This window comes from Misgurnus anguillicaudatus, chromosome 21 (genome assembly GCF_027580225.2).
Source record: "Misgurnus anguillicaudatus chromosome 21, ASM2758022v2, whole genome shotgun sequence".
Taxonomy (NCBI): Eukaryota; Metazoa; Chordata; class Actinopteri; order Cypriniformes; family Cobitidae; genus Misgurnus; species Misgurnus anguillicaudatus.
In genome coordinates this window covers 14364812-14391738 of record NC_073357.2, presented here as the reverse complement: position 1 = coordinate 14391738, position 26927 = coordinate 14364812, and the positions used below count along the sequence as shown (strand labels likewise).

Genomic DNA, 26927 nt, shown 5'->3' with positions numbered 1-26927 from the left:
TACACTCAACATGTGAGGTCACATCAAGCAAAACAATCTTGAATCTTAAATTGACAATAGATCACTTTCTAATCAAAGCAACATTTATGAAATCTTAAGAATCTGTTGTACGAGTCTGTTCTCAAGATAAGCAAGTGCTCTACTTTTCTGCATAAACCCACTCAAACAATTCAAGATGATTCGATACAATATCATGATGTGGTTCATGATGTGGTTACAATGAAGGTCACAGCAAGCTAAAAGTGTAACCTTACAGCACACTTACTGTGTGCTCAAACTGTGAGATTACAGGATACGTATACTGTGAGACCAGATAACAAAAATAGTTTAAAAACATCCCTTAAATGTTGCTAAAATATTCAAAAGGAGTTTATTTTAATGCATTAAGAATGTTTCTTGATTAGATGAGAGGAACATTCTATAATTTTGAAAGTATTATGAAATACCTTATTTCTGAATGTTCTGTAAAATAATTGCTGTACAAAACATTATTCACATGCATGGCCGTAGCCAGGGTTTGAAAAATACCCAGGTCCAGGGTGGGGTATTAAGAGTTAAAGGGACTGTAATTAGGATTTTAAGTGTTTTATTAATCAAAATCAATGTCTTTATTCATAAATATGTCCTCGTTGGTGTCAAATGACCTCTGCCAGTGATCTGACTTTTCTTTGTAAGCTTAGAATTTCTTCTCTTTACTTACATTGAACGGGTAAGTCCAAGGAGGCTTCCATATCGTTCCGCCGTATTGATAAACTATAATAGCAGAGAGGGACAAAAAGCACTAACCTACCAACGCGTTTCCACAATATGTTTTCATTCAGAACACTTCAACTAGCTGCAACAGACAAGGAGATCAGCGATTACATAACAGCTATCGTAGTTGCAACACGCATTTGGAAAGAGGAGGCGCAAGAGAGCACTGGTCGTTTGAATGCAAAATACAATTTCACCACTAGATGGGGGTAAATCCTACTTATTGCCCCTTTAACAAATGCTGTCCCAGGTGAAAAAAGTGCACTTAAATAAAATACACTTTTTAAGTACACTTAGTAAATGTATTTTTTTCGTGCACTCATTTTGTGGTTTATATATCACATTTGTTTTTGGTACTTCTTAAAAATAAGTTAAGAACATCTAAGTGTTATTTTGAGACATCATTTATTTCAATAAAAATCTAGTTTGTACTGGTATTCTTACTTTTTCAGGTAAGTACTGCTCAAGTAGAACTTTACTTTAATAAGTATATTTGTAGCATAACTTTACATAACTTACAAATGTACTTGCTAGTATTTAAGTGGTTAAGTACATTGAAGCATACTTTATTTTTACCTGAGATATAAAATATTCTGTCTTAACCTTTTTACACTTACTCTGTTTTGGGGGATGGACTGGGACTGATGGATTATTTATTACTTTTCATGCAACGTTTATTTTTGTAATAATTTTAATAAGCAATATTATATAACAAAAACGTTACAAGATTTTAAACAAGAACTTGATTAGTGCTCTTATTGTTTTCAACATGACTTTGTTAAAGGTTAACTTCTAAATTAAATGAAATAACAGAATTCTTAATGCTTATGTTTTGTTGAGATTAGCTTTACCGTTTTACGCTACGTGTTTTAACATATTTGGCATATTTTATTTAATCCCTATTCTTCTACATCTTTGTACCAGAGTTATTTTCTGTTTTTCAATAGTGTTGTTGATACTGTTGATACTCTTACAGACACAATTATGATGATTACTGCTTTTATCTTACCGAATGTAGTATCAACCTGCTTGCGCTGAATGATGCGTCTTATTTGATAACTTTCAGTTTCCATGTTGCCAGATATTAGTACGAAAAACAAGCTAAAATAATTGCCCTTAAAAAACAAAGTTCGCCCAAACCTTGTATTTCAGAAATAAATCAGAGAAATCACTAATACTAACCTACACCTAACAATCACTTTATAGATAATGTCAGAGTGTCACATTAATTGCTAAAACACTACGTCTAAAGAGGATTTTGACACAAGAAGATCCGGCAACACTGCAAATTCTGTACCCGTGCCGTCGCAGCTTAAGCCAATCTTCGGCATTTTACACTAAACTATACAGTAAACTGTCCAAACTATATGCGGATTCGTTTTGAAAAACGAATAAGTCATTCAGAGAACTTCAAATTTTATTTTTTAATATGAAAAATTACCGAGGTCCGGACCTCTGTGACCTCATCTGGCTACGGCCATGTTCACATGTATTTCAGACACATCTAAACAGATGTTGTTTTATTTAAATTCACCATCATGAGGATGTGTGTGGAGCACTTACTCCTTGACATAAACATGTTAACTGTTGCAATTTGTGGTTATAAATCACATTTTTAACAGCAAATCAGTGTTGTTTAATGTGTCTCATTGACATCAGAGCAACTCGTATATACACCACAAGTGTTTAATTTCCTATTTAACACTGGTGTGTTTGCCCCAAAAGTTATAATGTAATAATTGTTGGTGAGTAGAATGCTTTTGTGCTGTCAACACTCTCATATTAGAGACATACTGTAAATCATAGTATTGCGACTTTATAAAAGAATTATAAACACATCATGCACATAAAAACTGTGCTAATTTAAAACTTATACATCAAGAATCAGTTTATGAATCTTATCAATGGTGATAAACATCAGAAAAGTTTCACAAAGTTTCACAGTACATTTTGTATATCAATAAAACTGTACAATAAATGTTAGTTGAGATAAAAAAAATCAATCCTTTTGACAGTTCTTGCTAAGAATAGTTAACCAATATTTTTGTTACCACATTTTGGCTTGCCTTTTGCCATAACATTGCTTTAAAATAACAAAATGTTACACAGCAACAACAACAAACAAAAACTAAAAATCAAAGTGAAGTGTCAAAAATGTAAGTATTTACTAAAATTTTATTTCATATGATTCCTCACAAAGTCCAGGACACAGCAATACAGCACAAATGGTTTGCTAACAAATCCTGCAATATCAACATTTCTCCAGTGTTGAGAAACAGGAAGTAAAATGTGACTGATCTGTACGGCCTTCTCTCAACCTGCTCAACATTTTGAGTTCACAGTGAGATCATATATTACTCACACTGTCACTGTATTACAGTATGAGAATGGCGTGATGTCACTGTAATCATCACATGAGCTCACAGTTTACTGAGGTCTTTCTTTATCAGGTCTAGGTAAAGTCAATGACACATAGTCTTTACAGACCAATTTATATAAATATAATACTCCAAATATGTATATAATTTCTTGAACTCACGAGAACCATGCAAGGATGCTCACCACCTCAAAAATAATTTTATTTTATTACCATGGTTGTCAAAAATCATATTAATAGTAATAAAATAGTAATCAACACACTATAAAATCATACACTTTTACCACAAAAAAACATGGTTACTTTTTTAAGGGAATAGCATATAGCCATAATACATTATTATAAGTATAAACGTATACATGTATAAATTATTAGCCTATGTTTCTTTGGGGTGGGGGGTGTTGTGTCAGTGAGCTACCCACTAATATGAATTTTTTTTCAGGGTAGGATGTATGGAGACATCATTCTTAAATTAACCATGGTTTTACTACAGTTAAAACAAAAAAACACCGTTAGTGTAGTAAAACCATAGTTTTGCTGATAGTAATCAATACACCAAAAAAACATGGTTAATACACTTTTACCACGATAAAACCAGGTTAATTTTCGTAAGGGTTGTCTAAAAATCAATACACCGAAAACCATAGCCTACTAACGTTACATGTTTAATTTTCATAAGTGTAGCGATTTATTGCTGTTGAATTCTAACAAATTATTATTATTTAACATTATTTGGATGTTGATGAGATGCACTAGGAGACTCTGTCCTTTGTTAGTTTGATCAGTGCACGTGCGCGCGCGTTTGTTTGTGTGTGAGTGAGAGAGGGAGAGGGAGCCAAAGAGAATCTCAAATCAGTCAGATCTTCCTTGTTCACCTCTGAAATGCATCACTGCAGTGTTTGGGTGTTGCAGCCTCGCTGACGCGCGCATCAGAATAGCTCGTTGCACCACTGCACCTGTGCCCCAGCTCGCAAATCACAGGAAATAGCTGTGCAAAAACGACACATACGCAAGCTTCCGAGGTAGCGTAAATGACGTCGATTTGATAAAAATTACGCGAGGGGAAAGCACAGCGGAAGAGACCGTTGTCAGACATCGCTTGTTGTCGGTGAGTGTTATGAGTCCGCTATGTTTGCTTAAGTAAAATGAAATGTCCCTGAATTGATACGCAGTCAGTAAGAGTAGATTTTGCTATTCATCCTGTAAATAAGATGTACTCGTTTGCTTCTTTGTTCATTCTTTGTCCTGTTCCGGTTGACATTGCTGCTGCAGCATATGCATATCGCCTTCAATTCGATTTCCTTAGTGTAATATTTGTTTGACTTTTACATGTTTGTCTGCGCGTTTACATTATTGTTAAGACATAAATTATGAAAAGATCAGCTAGACATTTGTATTAGCATATGTGCATCTGCAGATTTTGGCGGATTATGAATGGTATACGCAAAAGAATTGTCAGCGCATAGCCATATTGCCTCTTTTTAAGCGACAGGGTGCAAATAGAAATTCAGTGCAAAATATTCGAGAAATTGACTCAGACAGTATCCGTGACATAAAGCTTCCTCATGTATCCTGCCCCCATCCAATCAGGACACTGGGATGTTATACACGTTCAAATACTAAATATAATCTTTAATATATAAATACATAATATATTTAATGATATTCTATTCTAACTGAGCCTGTCCTATACTTCTGGCGGCCCTAGACTAAACTTTGTGAGAAGGCCCTGTTAGTGCATTCATAAAAACCAAAATGTAGCTATAAAGAATTATTTTTTAGTTTGAAAACGTGTTGTATTGTCTTATACAGTAGCTGTATAGTTTTGCCATATGGTCATTTACTTTGACACGCATCAGGATACGTCCTAATTATAAAATTTAAGCTTTAGTTTTCTGAAAAGCCTTTATCTGTTATATTTTAGAATACAAGGTCCATTGGCAAATATACTCCATTGTATACTCTGTAATATATGTATAACAAGGTAACAAATTGGAAATTCAGCAATAAAATCAAACGAACATATCTGTCAGAAAAACTAAAACGACTGAAAAGATTTTTCCAAATGCTGCTTTGCTAACAAAACTAAAGGATGACCAATGAAGTTTTACTCTAGTGCTATATAAAAATACATCTTTATCGAAATATGCCAACTTTAGAAGCTATATGCATTGCTTTAAAATGCTGACAGGAATCACACATAAGCTTGCATGATGGAATGCATTTATGTTTTTAAAACATGCATGCATAGTTTTGATTATTGATGCACACTGACATTTTATCAGATGGCATTTCTAACCAAAAACACTGGACTAATATTGAATCTAGAGCTTTGGACTGGAATACATCAATTGCATGGTTAGTCAAGAATAATCAGGAATTTAAAACATTTATATGTTCTTAATATTTTTACTTCATTTCCATGATGCTTATTTTGTCTTTTCTGCTCCGGACAGATAGGTTTGTTAGGAAGCCATAGTCATATCAAGAAGTTTGTCTATAAGCATTAGGGATGGGTACCAAAACCCAGGGCCGCTGCTGGTCAAATGGGTGATCTAAACTGACTTGTATTGTGGTGCCCCAACCGCCTATAGACTGTTTCATCGGATGCACGTGCGGTGCGATTATGCGTTTATGTTTTCCTAAAGACTAGGGAAGACAAATATACTCAAATATGGATTACCACTATTTGAAGGGAGGTTTGGCAGCCAGTCTGTAGTTAAGATTGTATACATTATATAAGACACATTTTACACATCAACCAACGTTAGCTAAGTATAGTTTTTAAAACGCTTTAGCTATGATTTGAACTAAGGTAATATACTTATACTTATTTTGCTTGTTATAAGAAATAAACTACTCTAAAAGGACTTTGTTGTTGTTGATTCTTTGCGGAGTTTACTGGAATTTCCGTGTGTTCCATGAAAGTCGTTTGTTTATGTTGTTACTGCTGAAATCGTCTATACACACAACTAAAATACACACTTAGGACTTCTATTTTGTGTATTCCACGGAATGTAAATAAGTGGGCGTGGCTAACTCACTCTGTGTGACCAAAGAGTATAGAAGAACAAGAGGCGAAGCTCTGATGCGTTTTCGGCAACAGCCACTAGGTGGCACTTCAGTAGCGCGGCCGCCATTTTGGAATGAAAATTCTCACAGCCAATTCATTCTCAGCGAATCTCACAGCCAAATCAGGAGCGCAATAGTAAGTTTCTTAAATTAAAATTTTGTTCACTTGCTACACCTACACTAAATGCTGTATTGTCTTTTATGTGTTGTGTTGTTGTTGTTATCAGTTGTGGAATCCAATCATTAAATAGATACACATTTGAGGTAGTTTTTTTCTTGCTTTATTATGTAATTCTATTTTATGCTACTTTACACATTTACTATTATTATTAGTTACCAATATATTTTGTACATATTAATTCAGTGAATCCCGCTACAAACATGATAATCTTATAGAACATGATGCATTGCTCTGTCTGTTATCGTATAATTGCCACTTTTGGACAGTGACTGTGTTTTTTTTTTACTTAATCTATTTTTGAGCAATTCTGATGTATGTAAATGAAGCCAAAATATTATGTGTGGATTAGTTTATGTCGGTATATATGTATGTAAAGTTAGGTAGCCTAAAACTAGGGCTGGGTATTGTTTAAAATCTTTCGATCCGGTGCCAATTTCGATACCGGCTCCTAACGATACTTTTTCGATACCATATGTAGGGCCCTATAATTTCCGCGATCACGGAATCGCGGACGGAATCGCGGAATTGGCAAATTAACACGGAATCTAGTATAAACGCGGAATTTCGCGGAATTTGACATATTTTGAATAAAATTATGTTTTTGTGTGGGAGACGAACGTATGTCTGGGGGAAATGCAGACCGGGGGAAGTAAATCTGGGCGACACGCCCCCTCCCGTCGTTTCAGACCTCCTCCAAAACACTGAAACCATGGCAAAGCGGCTCTCCACGACTTAGAGAAAATTAAGAAATTCGACGCTAAGCACTTAGTTCCGAGCAGGTCTCACATGACTTTTATGTGACCGGAGAACTGTTAGTCTGGAAGTTTAGTCAACACTCTGTTCACGGTGAGCGCAAAGATACATGCACTCTCTCATCCATGTCTGTCTCACTGTACCTCTCACAGTCACGCGCTCACGCATCTGTCCGAAGTGCGAACACAAATCCTCATGTATTTGTTCAGTTTTATGCATTTCAAGTGAGCTGAGGCAAACTAACTATCCCTCGCATTTAAAATATAATCATCTGCATCATGGCGCCGCTCTCTGTCTCTTTCGCTCGCACGTGCAAAGAGCTGCGTGCTCATGCTGTTCTAAGTCAGATCACTATCCTGTGTATGTTTGTAAAGTTATATGCATTTCAAGCGATTGTGTATAAAATAGGGATCGCGTTCCGCTGGATCGATGTGTTTAAGGCACTTCTGAAGGCTACACTGCTTTAACACCTTGTTGTAGCCTCCTGCAACAACACTAAAAAAAACAATGCATTGAATTGAGTTGTGTGTGCGCGCGGGTGTGTATGTGCTTGTGTAAATGCATCTTTTATAGTCATTAAGTAATCCTGTTATCCAGTTTTCCCCCCAAATCGTTTACATTTTAATCATTAACATTAAAAGGCACACTCTTTTTATGACTAAAATAAAAGTAAAGGGTAAAAAATATAATTGCCAAAAATTAAAACGGATAAAACGGAATTTGCAAAAATTAAAACGGAGAAAACGGAATTTGGGAAAAAATAAAACGGAATTTGGGAAAAAATAAAACGGATTTTATAGGGCCCTACATATGTTTTAAAATCCATTTAAACATTAACAAAATTACATTAAACACACAACTTTTATTTTTCACCTTAATTAAAACAAATTCTGTAAATTCTTCTCACTCAGGGTTACATTATTAATAAAACTGGTTGTGCTTTTTGGATAGGGGTGCACCAGTAGACACACTTATCATTTTTTTTATGAAAATGAAACAAAAATAAAGGAATTTTTAAATAAAAAGTTAAAATATTTAAATGGGTGACTGAGTTTTACTGGGAAGATTTGTATGCATGTTTGTTTTTGTAAACAATACTCAACTTCATAATTATCAAAATATTAAATACATTTGGGATTTTTAAAATGAGTAGAAAATACATTCAATGCGTTAATGAAATTAGCAAACCAGTTAAATGGAATTTTAGTTTGTTTTAAATAACGAGCCAGGCTTGGGCTGTGCGTGTGCGTCAGGTTTAAACCATAGACTGTAAAAAATAGGTTTAAACGCATCGTACATTTTGGGAAATCTTGCCATGCGGAACCAGGCGCGAGTAAAACAAGCCGACACAGGCTGCGCGCGTGCTTTAAATTGAAACCCCTCGTCAGTTTACGAGAAGCCCCGTTTTGGTTGACTTGCCTCAGCACGGCAATACTTGCGCTAACTCTATTGATAAGACAACTGTCGCAAAGCCTTTCTGTATATTTCTCATATAGCATCCTTTCTACACTTGTGTTGGATGACTGCTAGTTGGACTGCGAGATGAGTAATTTCAGAAATCCTCCCCGTCACATGGTGGTGGACAGCCAATCGCCGGCACTGTAGGTCCTTACACGCAAGTACAGGCTCACACAGACACAGCCACTTGGCTTTTGGAATCGAAATTTGGCACTGAAAGATAAATCATTTTTCGATACTCAAAGTATCAGAGTTTTTCATTCGATACCATAAAAGTATTGACGTTCGGTACCCAGCCCTACCTAAAACTGGAAGACTTGTCTAAATATCTGAAAATAAGCTGTAAAAAGGGATTAATGGTCACTGGTCTGATTGTAGGTTATTCTGTGTTATCATCATTCAGTTTCAATTTGATCTTTTAATGTACAAAGTAGCTGATATTGCCATCACTTCTAGTTGACTTCCGAGTTGCTCTCATTCCAAAATGGCGGATTCGTAGGGCTGCTGCTGGGCGCTGGTGTTGCAATGGAACGTTCTTTCGGTTTTCACTTCTTGTGTAAAAATCGTATATCTCAATTTTTCAGCAAGGGCTGGTGCAAACATTGCACCGGCATCTGCAGCATTGACTATTGCATAACTGACTGTTAAGTGTTGGTTAAAATGTGTTTTGTATCACTAGTGCAGTGTCTGTTCCCTGAGCATATAAGCCCTGCATGTGTGAGGCGCGATGCTGGCTTGAGCTGTTTTGTAGTTTATTAAAAGTTATTCTGAACGTGTGGTGTGTCTATGGCACAAAATGCGACACTGCACTCCTCGGTTTTCGCAGCAACACACCCGCCATGCGTTAGGTCGATAGGTTGGACCATTCTTGACATAATAAAAATGCAAACAGACAGACACACAGAGATTCCTGCCATTTGGACCAACCACTTAACTAATTAAAATACTACATGAATTTAAAATGCTCATGCTGCGCTGTCACAAAGCGACACTGTCTATTATTTGTCCTAATTTCACAATAAACAAATCCATAAGATTTCTGTCTAAATGCAAACTTGAGTGCGCATCACAGCACACTGTTTTCTGTTGGAATTGATAGATGAGTCAATGTCTCTGTGTGTGGATTTTTTCATCTCAGCTTGTGGATGATAATATATAATTATTTTTTGATTTATAATTGTTGTACCGAATTTACCAATACTGAATAAGTGTTTGTGTTATAACTGAAAAGTTATTAGGGTATTGTATAATTTTGATATGCAGTATTATAAGTCTTTCTTTCTTGCTATCTTACACGATGTTAGCTCACTGTCATTTTTAGTTAGCAACAGGAAATGTGGCACATTATATTAGACTTTAAAATAGTTCACCTCTGTTTATGTGCTTAAATGCATGTTTTCTGTTGTTCTTGTGCCACGCATGGCGGTGTGCAAAGACCCTTTAATCATTGCTTGCAGTTTTAATTAATAATGTATTTTCAGTGGCTGACTTACATGTATTTTTTTCCAAATACATTCACAGCAACAATAATGCAAATATAATATAAATTACCACTTGCATTTTTAGACCCTATAATGGGGGAGGGGCTTGGCCGGGAGTTAGGGCTTAGTTAGGGGACCCCCATAATCTTTGACATAATTTGAACACTGAGAGGGACAGAAAATCTTGTTCCCTCCATCAGGGAACGGAGGTTACAGATGTAAACAAGACGTTCCCCTTCTGTCACTTTCTTGACTAGGGGTCCCTATGAAAAACGCTGCAACACTGAGCAAGTTATCTACCTACAAAGAGAAGCTAACAAGCATTGCATGCCAGTGAACTTTGCAAAGGTTTATAACTTGCAGTGCATAGGAGAAGTGAACTGTAACAAAGGAAAGGGAAAAAAGACTTAGACAAAAGCATGGCATTAGGCACCAGCTTAACACTGGGGAGTCTCCAAGAGAAACACGGAGACACAACCTACCACCAGGAGGTAAAAGTGTAATTTTTTTCTCCGGAAGATGGAAACTTAACTCAAGGTCGGAGTTATGAAATGGAGCTACCACGGCTTGGGGGCGAGGGTATAGCCCCCCCCAGGAAAGACCCAAGGTTTAGGAGAGGAAACCGTATGGGGAAAAATAAGTCAGAATCAAAAATCTTTGCCGATCTCATAGATGTCAACTGCACATACCAGGCCCACAGACATCGTCCTCATTAGGTGTTCGGAGCAGACATCACCCGGGATGATACTGCTTGCAGCCTGAGATTATATAATCTAGCAAAAGTGTTGGGGGTAACCCAACCCGCAGCTCTGAAAATGTCTGATAGTGAGGCACGGTTAGCCAGCGCCCAGGAAGAGGCTATGCACCTAGTAGAATAAGCCCACACCCTCAGAGGACGGGGCAAATTCTGGGACTGGTATGCCAGAAAAATGGCATCCACAATCCAGTGGGTGAGCCTCTGTTTGGAGAAAGTCTTTCCTTTCCCCTGACCTCCAAAACAGATGAAGAGCTAATCAGAAGATCTATAGCTCGGAGTACAATCCAAGTAGTTGCAGAGTGCACGTACTGGATATAACAGAGACATAGTTGGGTCATCATCATTTGGAGGGGCCTGGAGGTTCACTACCTGGTCTCAAAAGGGAGTGGTAGAAACCTTGGGCACATAGCCAGGGTCTCAAGATAACGTGAGAGAAGGCCAGTCCGAATTCGAGGCACCCGTCAGTGGTGTAGAAAGCTTGCAGATACCTAAACCTCTTAATAGAGGTGGGCTCGATCAGAAGGGCCATCTTATCAGAGAGGGCACTGAGCTCAACTGATTCTAAGGGCTCAAAAGGGGGTCTCTGAAGTCCACCAGAAAGGACGACAAGGAGATCCCAAGAAAAGAAGAGGCTATACCTAGTAAAGTTAAGTCTCCTAGTGTGAGGTCATGCGTCCCTACAGATTTAGGTTAGCCGAAATAGCAGCCACATAAACAAATGTAACTTGTGCAATGGTGAGAAAACTGTGAGAATGATAGGTGAACATGACATCAGTAGTTGTTTGATATGCGATATATTACCATAGTGTTTACATGTGTGTTTGTTTGCAAAAAAATTAATAGCATTAGCATTTTAGACGATCCCGATTGTCAATTCAGTCTACTGTCTCGGAAGAGTGGCACGTGCAGCTCAGGGTCCACATGTGTGAGCGTTCGCACACACACACACACACACACACACACACACACACACACACACACACACACACATTCTGGTTTCCATGTTTTGTTGGGACATTCCATAGACGTAATGCATTTTATTCTGTACAAACTGTATATTCTATTCCCCTTACCTACCCCAGACCTAACCCCAACCATCACAGAAACCATTCCCCTACTTCACATTTTCAAGAAACATCATTTTGTTTGATTTATAAGCTTGTTTCCTCATGGGGACATCAAAACCCCCCAACGTGATAGTTACCACACACACACACACACACACACACACACACACACACACACACACACACACACACACACACACACAGAGAGAGAGAGAGAGAGAGAGAGAGAGCAACTGATCCCCACAGCAACACTTGTTATTGACTGTTTGCTTGTCACTTGCCTTTATCAGGGCAAATAATAGGCTGTTTAAGATTTAGGAACGGCAATGTAATGTAGTACAATGCAGTTTTAGTAATGCATTAACAGGCGTCATATCGAACGTATTTTCCACCTATTGTTATTAACAAAGGTGTACAGATGGCAAATATCGATATCGTTTTATCTCCCAGCCATATGTAAACGTACGAAAACAGGTTTCTATAATAAGCAGATTTTTGATAGTTATCCGCTTTTTCTGTGCATGCAAATGCACTTACTGTGGTCAGTGGCCCTTGACATTGTATTGTTGGCAAATATTGGCTTGTGGTGAAAACTGTTTGAGGAACTATTTGTGCTATGCCCTCAACATCAAGTGGCATATTCTTATCTGTGACTTTAGTTAGTATTTCAGATTTAGAATTTGAAGTTTATATCATTTCTTTGTTCAGTTGGAACTAGGCCTGGGGCGGTAACCAGATTACCGCCATACCGCGGTCACGTGACCCATGCCGCGGGTCTGAGCTCCTCACCGTCATAACCGCAAAAAAAAAAACTTGAAACATTGGTCTGCACTTGTGTGTATATGTGGGGATGTTATACACGCAGCTTGTTAACAACCGCAATTTGTTAACTGAAAATTAACTGATATGATTTTAATATTAAATTGTCATTGAGTAGAAATACAGGTGACGTTGTCTATCACTTTATCTAATTTGAACGTGCAAACAACCGCAACAGATCAACAACAAAATCAGGTTTCATACATTATCAAATTTTCACGCAACATAAAGAGCATGCGATCAGTCTGAGGATCAATATCCAAAGAGGTTAGATTGTCTCTTTTTTCATCTAGCCTACAACAGTGGCCATTTCTAAAGCAGGACACATTTCAAAAAGTTTTGCTTTTGCGTCTTCTTTCTCTGTTTGTGGAAAAAGACAGATGTTTATGGTAAGGGTCGAGGACAGAAGCAATCTGTCAGAGCACCCGCAACAGAGGCGGACTGCCCAGGTGCCCGCGAGACAGACGGACCGCGTCATCTTGCGCACACACACGCGTCTCAGTGCAGCTTCCCAGCTATACTCAAGCACGGACACATATGCAGTACAAGTGATTTCTCATACAAATGGTTATATATCATCAGGGCAGCAATCATTTGCGTCATTTACAGGCTATTCACAAATGAAGGATAGAAAAGTGTCGAAATGTCTGTAGGCACATGTGGACACGCACAATGCATTAATATTTTTTTTAACTGATAATTGTTCAAGTTGTTGAATGTTGAAATTGAAGAAATGTGGAAGGAAATAATATGCAGTTTACATGTTCCTTAAGTAATTTGCATGTGTTTTGTATTGAAGATAAATAAATCATGTTATTTAACTCGTTGTCTTGCCAATAAACCGCAAAACCGCGGGAATTTTTTGATTACCGACCGCAGTAAAAAAAAAAACAAACCGGCCCACCCCTAGTTGGAACCAAATATTTGGATTGATGATTGTAATTTAATTATTTTATATAATTATTGTTTGTGTTTTGATAGATGTTTTGTCTCAATATTCTACACTAAAAATAATGTCAGTCATGTGGAGTATCTATCTCAAACCCGCTAGCGCCATCAACAGTACAAAATTTTACTTCAGTTTCTGCTTCTGATGCTTAAGTCGTATTCATAAATTGAATTGTAAATTGAATTTCTCTAGAGCAATGTACAAAAAAAATTGTACCAAATGCAATAGGTCTTCTGAATAAGGGGTAAAAATTTGACATTTTTATTTATTTATTATAATTTTTATTCTGTGTTGTACGGTGAGGCCAAAGACCATTTTCCAGGTGTGGCTGGACAATAAAGTACAACAAACAAACAAACCTACCTTTTCGAACTCCTGTAGCTTTTGTTCGATTTGCGTGAAAATCAGTGTTTAGCATCTAAGACATTCAGGGCAAAAAGTTATGTAATTCATGTTGATTCGCCAATCCTTTTTTGTATACCGTGTCGACTAATTTTACGTGGAGGGTGAAAAAATGGATCTACGCCAAACACGTATGGACACGACACTTTGTACTTGTGATGGCAGTCATGAACTGAGGGTGCATGCAGTTTTGTCACAGCGCCACCTAGTTGTTAGAAAATGTTATGCTAATAACTTCAGCTGCGGTCAACGCATTTTCATAGGACTTTTTTCCTTGGAGTCCTGAATTGTTGTAGAGTCCAACGATACCAAACAGGCCAGGTTTTGCATTATGCTTGGTCGAGCGCTTAATATAACAATTGCAAATGTCTCAGCTAGTGATATATTTTTGTTTACAACATATATGTGTGTGACCTGTGTATAGTAATTATATATAAATACACACACATGCATACAATTTTAAGAAAAAGATATATTAAGTATGCCTATTTATATATAATATAAAGTATATATAAATATAGAATTGTATATACACATGTAAATATTACTTAAATATATACAGGTGCTGGTCACATAATTAGAATATAATCAAAAAGTTGATTTATTTCACTAATTCCATTTAAAAAGTAAAAATATTATATTCATTCATTACACACAGACTGATATATTTCAAATGTTTATTTTTTTTATTTTTGATGATTTTAACTGACAAGGAAAATCACAAATTTAGTATCTCAGAAAATTTGAATATTACTTAAGCCCAAGAAAGGATTTTTAGAAATCTTTAGGATTCCTTCTCGCACGCACGTGGACCCAATGCGAGCGTCTTGGACTCTTGCTCGGACTTGAATGTGCACGTCTTGGACTCCATCTGGCACCTGAACTTGTAATATGCTCGGCTCTGACATTTCCTTGCATGAGAGAGTAGGGGTGTCATGATTCTCCAAATCCTTGATTTGATTACATTTTTGATTCTAAGGTCATGATTTGATTCGATTCTTGATATTTACGCAGCACTCAACACATGTTTTTTCCCACTTGGCAAGCCGACCGGACGTGACATGGGGGCATGGCAGCATTGAAGATTCAATTTTTTAATTCAAAGTTTGATGTTGTGATTTAATTTTGATATTGTGACACCCTTACTAGAGAGGTTGTTAGGCGCGCAGAGGGTTAAAACCAGCGAGTTTGTTGTACCCACTCCCTGGCACCCAGGAAATTTTAGAGCGGATGGATTAATGGCATCATTTTTAAGAAGGTTGCGCTCATGACATTGTTGCCCTTGTTTCTTTTTTGTCCACCAATCAAGTGACTTTATAAATTAATAAAAAATTTACAAATTAATAAATGAGTAAACTACTGCCCCTCGATACTATTGTGTATCGGCAATCTCACAGGCTGACGATAGGACGATCTCAAAATGGGGCATATCACCCAACACTAGTATGAACTTGAAAGTATGAGCATCTGCAGTACTTAGTTGGGGCTCCTTTTGCCTGAATTACTGCAGCAATGTGACGTGGCATGGAGTTGATCAGTCTGTGGCACTGTTCAGGTGTTATGAGAGCCCAGATTGCTCTGATAGTGGCCTTCAGCTCTTCTGCATTGTTGGGTCTGGCATATCGCATCTTCGTCTTCACAATCTATGGGATTAAAGTCAGGCGAGTTTGCTGGTCTATTAAGAACAGGGATACCATGGTCCTTAAACCAGTTACTGGTTGTTTACTGTGTGCAGGTGCCAAGTTCTGTTGGAAAATAAAATCTACATCTCCATCAAGTTGGTCAGCAGCAGGAAGGATGAAGTGGCATATTGCATCTTTCTCTATTGATTGCATGCACGATTTTGCACAATTTTGTCATAGCGGCAACATTCCTTCTTATGATCATTCATGTATATTTGATGCTATAAATCAGAGGTCCCCAACCACCGGGTCGCGACCCAGTACTGGGTCGTGGACAAGTTGCCACCGGGTCACAAGAACGTCCTGAAAAAAATTGTATAATAGCTACGTAATAGCTTAATCGGGTATTTTGTACTTTAAGAGCCGACTTGAAATAACATAAATCATTTCCACTTTTGTACAGAGCCGCACTTTCTCTTTTTCGTGGTCTCTCTTTATCTCTACCAGCGCAGCGGCGATCACATTGCTGTCAGAGTTTGAGCATACAGTACTTCTAAAACACAATCGATCAAAGTATTGCAGAGGTATGAATTAATGAATCATTTGCAAATGTACATCGCAAATCATGTAAATACGCGGAGACGTTCAACTGTGTGACATTGCAAATGACTGAAAAGTAATTATTTTATTCTTCTGTAAAACAACTTCAGAATTATCCAGCGATCGTGGCACCATGATCAAAATAAACTCTTCTACTGCAGTAATAATATTTCAACGGCTACACTTTTAATGTAGGTTTAAAAGGAAACTGTGTCAATCATCATTAAAAGCATACGGTAAACGGGAGTCTCAGTGCCTCCGTGGAGTCCGCGCCCAACCGCAATTCTTCTGGCATCTCTCCTCCTTCACTGCATTTTTCTTCCGTTCTGTTACTTGAACTTGGGGCTCGAGCCCGACCAAGATTCGAGCTGGCTTCGAGAACCGCAAGGCAAGTTCGTTTACCGTTAATTATTAAGACTAAATGGGCAGGCAAACTGAAACAATGAAAGTAAAAAAACTATCCACCAAAATATGGTTTTACACGTCTATATAAAATATGCTATAAATAAAGCAATTATTAATTTTCCCAATGCATGGTTGTTTGATCTTTCTTCCGTTTAAAACGTTATACATTTTGCAAACGTTGTACATTTTGCAAAGGAGGATTTTCAGCACTTTGTTTGAACACCAACTCAGCACCCCCCCCCCCAAACGTCAACCCCCGGTCCGCAAATATTTTTTAAAGCTGAAACCGGTCCGCGGTGTAAAAAAGGTTGGGGACCCCTGCTATAAATTAACTAGAATGAAGAGATGATTTAAAAGGTGAGACTTTGTTTAATATGTTTAATATCATAAGTAACTAAAAAGTAAACTGTGTCTGTCCTGTGTGTCAGCGTGTTGTCAGTGTCCTCTCTGCAGGGGCGGAGTGGGACCAAAAAATCTACCGGGAAATTTCGTATACCACCGGCCCTCCGTGGTAAAAAAAAATGTCTCGTAGCCTATTTGTAGTAAAACTAGGGTAATACAAATCATAATCAATTTGCCCAACAAAAAAAAAACATTTTCATAATATTAATAAAATCATTAAATCATGGCAAATTTTCCTAAATGAGTAACTATACAAAATTATACCTGTTTGAAAGACGGAGTTGCGCACCACAATCAGCTATTACATAACAGAGCGAGATCAGAGATGAATGTGCTCATAAACGGAGTAATATGGACTAATTTGTGCATCTTTGAATAACTGTAAGAATATTTCCTTTAAATATAATTTTTGTCATATAAAGTTTTGAGAGATAATAATTTTTTTTCCACTGTTATTGCTTATTTATTTTAACGTGTTTACCTCAGAGTTTATTTCAGTAATATTGCTTTTTTCCCGCTAATAATAATACAATTTACATGCCAATCCTGCTTCCTTGTCTTTTTATTTATTTCATTATGCTGTTATGTTAATTTATATGTGGATATTTAATGGCATATAAGACGTTCATTGCCGTTATATTATCTCGTCTAATATTAAAATCATATCCGGAATAATATGTGCATCTAGAATACAGATTCATTTGAAAATAATTTTTGTTAAAGTTTTGAGAAATAATAATGTTGTGAGGATATTTATATATTTCAGTTGAATGCTCTCGTCTATTAACATGGAAATCTAATAGAAATCTAATAGTAGGAAATATAAAATGTGACACTGCAAAGTTACCCTTCTAAATTTTATTTATTATATATAGCCATATGGAGATAAACCTTTGCAAATGTGCTGATTTTATTCTTTCAAGTACTGACCACCAGGCTAGAGATTTTAAACATCCTTAATCCACACTTTCTATCAAATAGTCTCTACTTGATGGATCAATCCGACCGCGTATGTACTGAAATAAACAGGCATTCGGCGACCCGGCTTTTCACATCAAAGGCCGACAGGCTATGCAATTTGGAGAGGGGCCGTTCAATAATCCCCCTATATTTAAAAAAAAATCCTAAACATGGTTGGACCTGCCGAACAGGTTGAGCACTTTTATATAGCCTACTGTGTTGAGCAAAGAGGCTGCACAGTTTGACCAGAGGGAAAGCGGCCGCACATCAGGCCGCCAGACGGGGTTGCTATATAACTTGCAATGTATCAGACCGGCCCTCGCAGCCTCAAAACACTACCGGCCCACCGACTCTCCCGATGGCCACTCCGCTACTGCCTCTCTGCTCCGCGATGTATTTTTCACAGTGTGAGAACATGGTGGGGCGTAAGAGCGGCGTATCTTGTCGGCCATAGCGGCCGTAACTAAGGGGCTCGGGTTTTTGCTAACGGTCAATTGACCTGATATGTTCTCCATGTTCATGAGTCATCTGCACATCTCACTTAAGCTGTTTTCCAAAGAATTAAATTAGTTCAGGGCTCGAAAGTGTGACCAATCCACCCTATTTTCTCAATGGTGCGCCTTAAAAAATATTAGCCGTTCGACGGATTAAAAGTCTCTACAACTCTGTCTCTGAAAGTCTCCCTTTGGTTCAACAGCAAGCACACATTAGGTCCATGTCATGGAATAACCCAATCAGATATAGTGAAGGGCGGACCCCTCCCTTTGATTGGCCGTGATCTAGATGTTCCTGTACGTGTGTGTGCGTTTAAAAATACACGTTGCGTGCAGCAGTCAAGAGAGGCGAGTGGCCCGTTCGATAAACAGAGTGGATGTAGCCGCAGATGTCAAGCACCAGTCCGGAAAAGCGGCATTAGGTAATGAACCACATACAGTCAGAGCGAGCATAATTCTTATAAAGAAAACGTCTTGAACGTAAACCCAAAGTACAGCAATGTTACATTGAAAAAAGTTGATTCTTTTGTTATTATTTCTCACAAATTTCTATTCAGTGTTTTAATCCTTCATTTCTTTGAATCAAACACTTTTCTTTCAAAAAGAAGCTTAAGGTTACCTAAAAAAGAAGCTTTACCAGTCGAAATTATCCCTGAAACATATCTCTTATCTCCAGAGCATGTTAACAGCATGTGCGTAACATTAATGTTATACAGAACAGCTAGTAACATGTTAGATTAGCCCACCATTAAAACTAGGGCTGGGTATTGGCAAGGGCCTCCCGATACGATACGTATCCCGATACATGGATCATGATACGATACGTATCACGATACAATGTGATGCGTTGCATGTTGCGATACATTGCAATACTTTTTCTTTATTTGATCAAAAATGTAAAAAAAAATAGAGCTGAACACCTTTAAAAGCTGCAGGTGTTTTTAATTTTTCGGTCATTTTCTCACTCCCTCTAACTTCTGAGACATTGGCTGAATGGCTGTATACGGCAGACTACTGGACACGATAGTTAGCTGTATCGATATTTTTGCACAGCCCTAATTAAAACACGAGAAAAAAAGGGATTTATAATAAAACTTACTTTAAAACATCAAAAGTCAAGTGCTTTAAACAACCGTGCGTGATCCAGTGTGTCTTCTGTTTACAAAATGAGATAAATATTTTACAGAACTATTTTATGTTATTTTTATGCTTGATTAGCACAGCATTATAAATATACAGTATTGTTATAAACTACCCGACATAGTGTGAAGAACACAGATAAAACATATATCATCTCAATCAGTATTTAAACGTTCTCTATGATAATACATCGGTTATAGAGTTCTGTTCAACTATAACAGCCGGTCTCACGTTTATATAATAACCGTCACACCCCTAACGATATGCGAAAGGTACAAATTGCAAAGTTAACGATGACGTGAGATTTCCAACATAAATCTCTTTTCTTGGACTACAACAATCACACGGATTGCAGGCAACAGTTTACTTACTGGGCCGGTTAACCAACCTGATCTCACGAATTTCCGTGGCATAGTCACGGAATTTTGTGCTCATTTTTCCGTGGCATTCTCACGGATCTCCGCATTTTTCCGTGGCCCTGCTACGGACTGTCTTTTTCCGTGGCATTCTCACGGATTGGTTACTCAACTGTTTTGTCCTATTTTCTTACCATTTTTGCTTCGGTTTAGGGTTAGATTTACATGAAATGACATCCCTACCCAAACCCAACTCTAACCCCAACACCAGGCGACAATTGTTTAAAGTTTAGAAAATATAAAGGAATAAATCAGAAAAAAATTGTATAAACCAATAGTTAAAGTGACATACTGACGCAAACACCAAATCTAACCCTAAACCGAAGCGAAAATGGTTTGAAAATAGGAAAAAGCAGTTGAGTAACCAATCCGTGAGAATGCCACGGAAAAAGACAGTCCGTAGCAGGGCCACGGAAAAATGCGGAGATCCGTGAGAATGCCATGGAACAATGAGCACAAAATTCCGTGACTATCCCACGGAACTTTGTGAGATCATGTTGGGTTAACATACAGCATCTAAGTAGTCTATGTTTTCATATTTAAAGAATTTACTACTGACTAAACCATGATTCAAACACGGGTTTTGTGCATGGCAGGGTAGCGCTTGTTGATTGTCGTTTCTACTGTAGTGATTTTTACATGGGCACCAATTAATGTAGTGATTTTCACACCGAGCACCAATTTGGTAGTATGCGATACACAAGACACTAGAGGTGAGTTTATAATAGGGAGGAGTTTGCATATTGGCACTTTCCTGATGCAGAACTGTGATTAGCTGTTGATGTCAGAAGGAGCCCACAGAATATGGGGAACTCATTTACATAGGATAAAGTACAGAGCTTAACTTTGTTTTTAGAATTTCATCAATGCATTTTTCACTTACCAAAACACTTCCAAAATACCACTGGCATTGTCCTGAATGTAAAAAGTATAAACATGACAGCAAATTGTTACCATGTCATGCATGCATTCATTCATTCATATTTTGATAACTGTGATTAAAAGGCGGGGTGCATGATCTCTGAAAGCCAATGTTGACATTTGAAATCACCTAAACAAACACGCTCCTACCCCAATAGAATCTGGACCTTCTTTTGATAGACGCACCACACACATACGCAACCCAGGCAACAATGTTGGTTAGTAGACATGCCCCTTACTGCTGATTGGCTACAAGTGTGTTTTGGTACTCTGCCCGACTCCCTTTTCCAAAGTGTTTTTCAAAAATCATGCACCCTACCTTTAATTGAACAGTTTTATAACATAAATATGTAATTCAGAGGTGATGGATTTGTGTCCATTTTGTTGGTCAAAAAATTTAAAGATTTGTTCTTTGGTAAGCCAGTACTTTGCAAAGCCATGCTGTTTCCTTAAGGAATTTTTATGACCTCCCTGGCTTCGGATGAGGGTGAACGGGTTTGAAAGGATGATAAGGAGAATAGTGTGAACCAATCAAAATATCCTCTTCTTCTCAGCTTTGGCACTGAGGTCAGCCATAAAAGATTTTCGGTCACCAAAATCCAGTCCCAATGTGGTTAAGGAAGGGTCCAGAATGCTTTGTTATACGCTGTTTACTAAACTACATCACAAATGCAGACATGGTTTTAATGTTTTAGTAATGGCAAAGTTGATCGATCTGCTTAGTCATTTGCATTTTCTGGATCAGATTCGGCTTGTATTGATAAGGTAGTAAAGATGATATCAACTCCTGTCAGTATTTCATTGGAAGAAGTGCTGGGCGATAATTTGAAAACGGTAACATTTTCCAGATGAAACGTTAATGGCGACAAGTGAACGATAAGGTTTATGCACTGTGCATCATGCTGCGCAAGCACTTCCAGATTGCACATGCGGACTTGTTTACAATCAGTGTCAGTTAGACCTGAAGGAGTGGAGTAAGATGAGGCAAGTCAGGCACGTGCACACATAGACATCAAAGGGGGCTTGAGCACCTGCCCTTTTTATTCCTGGAGAGAAAGTGCCCTTTTTTCTGGGGTGCTTTTTTATTTAAAAAATATATATGGGCCATTCTACCGAATTGGTGCAAATTGACACTTCAAAACTTCTAGAAAAAAGTGTGTTTTTTCCTGCAAGCTTTGTAGTCATAAACATAGTAGAACATCTAAGGAACACTAATCTACTGATTGGACACTTTAGTTTCCTAGCATGTTTTTATACAGTTTCGAAATGTTTTCTCTCTCCCCAAATTTGTCACTACCGAAACACAACAACATTTGATATAAAAATTAGGTTTTTAATAGCCTATTCTGATTTTCTTTACATTAACCTTCTCAATATATTTTTTACATTTTTTTAAAGACAGTGTCATGGTTATATTGATTAGAAATATTATTTTAACAAAACTATAAGAGTGGTTCATCAAATTAAATGCATTTTGAAAGCAATATTTCTCTGTAATTGCCATACATGCACTGATACAGTTTTCAAATTCAAGGATTCATTAGTTTAAATTTTTATCTAACTAAATAAAATTATGTCATCTTTTCTGATAACAAAACCTATTTTATTTTTCCAGAACATTATTTGTTTCGGTCGTGACATCAAATGTTCGGTAGTGACGACCATATTGGATTGTCCATATTTTGTGTAAAAAAAAGTCATTAGTTAGTCAAAAATGGTTGGCATTATGCAGTCAAAACATACAGCACAAAGAATATCTAACGCAACACCACATAAAAGCAGAAAAAACTGAAATTACGCTGAAGAGATGATGGATAGTTCAGACCTTGAAGGGATGCAAGATGCTGTGTTGATTTTCACATCTCTTGAGAAAAAGATGACACAATGTATGTCCATATAAAACTTCAAGCCCACAGCATAAACTACAGAATTTGGTGTGTGTGCACCCATGTCCATCTGTAATGTTGGTGTACACATGTGTGCCTGTTTTTCCATTACACATTCTAACTTCTCTAAGCCTCCTTAACTGATTCTCTTGTTGCTGAGTTTGACTTTTTTGAGTTTGAAGTAAACTTAATTTTTTATTTGATTTGAGGTAGGTTGAATAAATTTTCATATAAAAGAACTAGTGATAGACCGATATTTCGGCCGATTTTTGCGAGTTTTATGTGTATTGGCATTGGCCGATTTGTGGCTGCTGTGTTCACAGAGTTTTTCCGGAGACTTATAAAAATGACACGATGATGCCAAATGTTACAAGTAAACTAAGTGAGTAAAAGAAGTATCGGCTCAAGAAAATAGGCTCTCTCAGTCTGTCCGCTTTACTTTCATCTTTCTGTCTATGCATGTTGGTGATTCCTCTCTCTCTGTAGCTATCTCTACAAATTAACCAAAGATATTTACATGTACATTATTAGTGTGAGCCTGCCCTGTCTACACTTAACAATGACATGTCAATTTACAATGATACTGATAAGTGCTATCTGTTATGTCATTTATATAAAGCAATCAGTCAAAGTCCCGCTAAATTAGCGCAGAAAGTTTTCCTAGAGACCAGAGGTAGAATCATATAGCCTTCATTTATATCAATAATGAGTCAAGCTTCTACTGTATGAATTAATTAAATTAATCTGGCCTAGTTCATTTTATCTTAGTTTGTAGTCCTAGTCAAATCACGTACAACATTACAGAAAATTGACTAACAAATTATTTGTACTGAAAAAGAATATATGTGCACTTGAAAGTTTCTATTTATTTATTAAAATAAAGAAATAAGTGTCATTTTGTCACTACCGAAACAATCACGTCACAACCGAAACGTCAACAAATGTTTCGGTTGTGACTGTTTCGGTAGTGACGATTTAAGCTAACTTTGATCCTACTGCTAAGATACTAATCAGTACATAGTTAGCTAGCACAGTTCTCAACATGAGTAAAACCTAAATGACCAGTAGAAAAAAATAAAAAAAACGTAATTAATCATTGAAAACGTGTGATCGGTAGTGACATTCATAAATGTCACACACTGATTTCCAAACTTTTGATCACATTTACTTCAAAACCATGGGACTGATCTAATCACCACGTCACCACAAGGGAGAGAGGCACAGACAAAGTTTCTGGTTCAAAATGGAGGGGAGTGGCTTAAAGCATTATTATATTATTGACCAAACTATTCAATGTTTCGGTAGTGACGTGAAAATGCGGGACAGTGTTTTTTTACATGATTTTACATGATTTTTACTGAAAATATCCAATAAATATATTTTTGGTTTTAAATAACAAAAGTATTCAAAATGATACTTCTTAAAACAATGATTAAAAAAATTACAAAAATTATTTCATATTTTTTTCCTATGTTGAAATTCAGACCTTGGGGTTTGGGACAACCACCTCTCAATTGAAAGCACCATATAAATGATGATATTTTATATATAAAGCCTGCCGCTACCTCAAATATTACTTTGGGTTTTGATTGGTATTTGCTTATATTTTTTTATTATCAAACATTTTCCTACATTAATGCTTTTTAAATTCGTTTTTTGGTTCCGGGACAGCAATTTGCACGAATTCGGTAGAATGGCCCATATAATCTTTATACAACAACTGATGTCTGTCTGTTTCTTGTGTTTTTTACTTATTACTTATTTAATTTAACACAAATTCATTCAGGAATCATTTAAATGAGTTTTAAACTCTTATAAAAAGAAAAATAGCACTATTTGTGGTACACAAACGGTTAACAGATGAGTCCTGCCTCCAAAACTCACATCGCTAATATGATTGGCTTTACCTTTCTTAAGTCCCGCCTCTCTAACCTACTTCGCTTTATGATTAGTTTGTGTACACTCGTGTAATGTAGGCTGCATTCGTGCTTGTAAGAAGTGCCAAAGCTCAGTCTGAACGAAATGCGATGTGCATGATTATGCAGGCAGGTTATATTAACAGTTTATGCATAAAATATTGGACACGTTACACATAACGATTCAGGGACATTGTTTTCCATGGCAATCCCATATTAAACTGAAGAGTTGCAAACTTGTAACCATATAGTGCAGGGGTGGTGAACCTTTTCAGCATGATGAGCCAATAAAAAGAAACCTTCACTGCTAAGAGCCACACAACAGATGTCTCTCACAATTACTTGTTAACTATTTATTGCTTATTACAGTTTGTAATTACATACATACACAATAGTTTTTATGGATTTATATGTTTGTATCAACCTTTCCCTTTTTACTTGACTCAGTGGGAGACCTGGCACTCCTTGTTTTCCACAATCTTTGCTAAGTCTGGCTTGTATTCAGTTGTGGCTAGTAATTCTTTCACATGTGTATCAGTCAGGACAGAGCGATGCTTTGATTTCATGTGTTTCAGTGTTGAAAAAAGTGATTCACAAATGTAAGTTGACCCAAACATAGACAATAGTTTTAGTGGTGCCTTTTTAACATTGGGATATTTTTCAATTGGCACAATCTTCCAAAACTCCACAGTTCCTTCCCTTAGAACACTTTTAAGTCTGTCATCCTCAGAAAGTTCAATCATTTCAAGCTGAGATGCTGCTTCATCTTCCACTAAAGGGGCTTTTAAACAGTCTGATTCAGCAGTGAATGGGTTGATGAGAAATGCAATTTGTGGTCTTTTTTGGCGTAGGCTAGAGAATCTGTCCTCAAAACTCTGTTCGAGATTTTCAAGCAGTGTTGCATACCGTGCAGTACTCTCGTTTACAACCTCTGCTGCTTGTCCACTTGCCTTCAACAGGGATGGAAAATGTGTTAACTCTCTCTTTTGTAGATGCATTTTGAACAGCTTGAGTTTGTTGATAAATGTGAAAACACTCTGCACCAGGTCAGGCACCATCTTTAACTTTTCTTGCAAATCCACATTCAGGCTATTCAGATGATGCAGTGTGTCAACCAAAAAAGCCAAATCTGAAATCCACTTGGGATCACACAGCTCAGGGTAGTCCTTTTGTTTTTCTGCGAGGAACAGCTTCACTTGATTTAAAAGCTCACAAAAACTAGAAAGCACATTACCTTTTGAAAGCCATCTCACAGCACAGTGAAGAAGCAGATCAGATGGAAGATCTTCATCAAGCTCAGCAATGAGATTTTTGAACTGCCTGTGATTGAGAGCATGTGTGCGTATAAAATTGACAATTTCCAGCACAGGTTTCATGATGTGATCCAAGTTCAGCTTTTTAGACACCAAGTGCTCTTGGTGGATAATACAATGAAGCGTCTAAAATTCAGGAAAATGGTCATCAGCTTTACACAGTCCTATAAGGCCTTTCCCAGACCCCAACGTGGCTGGAGCTCCGTCAGTGGCTATTGCTGATAGTTTTGATAACTGCAGATCTGCTTTCTCAACAACAGCCATCACTATCTCTTTCAGGCCGATGCCACGAGTTCTGTCCTTCAAGGCACAATGTCAAGCAGCTCTTCCTTAATTGTGCAGTCTTTTGACACAAATCGAACAAATATTGCCAACTGTGGCTTATCTTGAACATCGCAAGACTCATCCAAAGCAATGCTGAAGTATTGGCACTTCTGAAGATCTGAATATAAATGTGTTTCAACCGAGTTGTTAATGTCCGATATTCTCTCTTCAACCGTGTGCCGTGACAGCTGAAGGTCCTTTACCAAACGTTTCAAGTGTTCATTTTCGGGACAAAGAATAGCAACAACATCACTGAGGCACTTTTTAACAAACTCGCCCTCACGGTATGTTTTTTTTGCACAAGCAATGTTCCATGCAAGCTGATATGACGCTAATGTCACTGACTCTGAATGCTTGGTAAATTTCCGAAAAAGTTGAGTTTGCTTCTCTGACTGACGTTTCAAAGTTTTTACCTTGTGCTTGCGAAGTTCACTGCCTTTGGGAAATTCCCTGCCGACC

General features: G+C 37.3%; 1 protein-coding gene across 2 annotated transcripts in view; it reads left to right on the top strand.

Moving 5' to 3' along the window:
- The first annotated feature begins 3959 nt into the window (after positions 1-3959).
- The window catches only part of LOC141348955 (signal-induced proliferation-associated protein 1-like), a 195660-nt gene continuing 172692 nt past the window's right edge, over positions 3960-26927 (top strand). Inside the window, exon 1 of one of the 2 annotated variants that reach the window (XM_073859682.1) lies at positions 3960-4238. The gene's annotated coding sequence lies outside the window, so the exon portion shown is untranslated. The remainder of the gene's footprint in view (positions 4239-26927) is intronic. The other variant, XM_073859681.1, reaches the window with a different exon arrangement.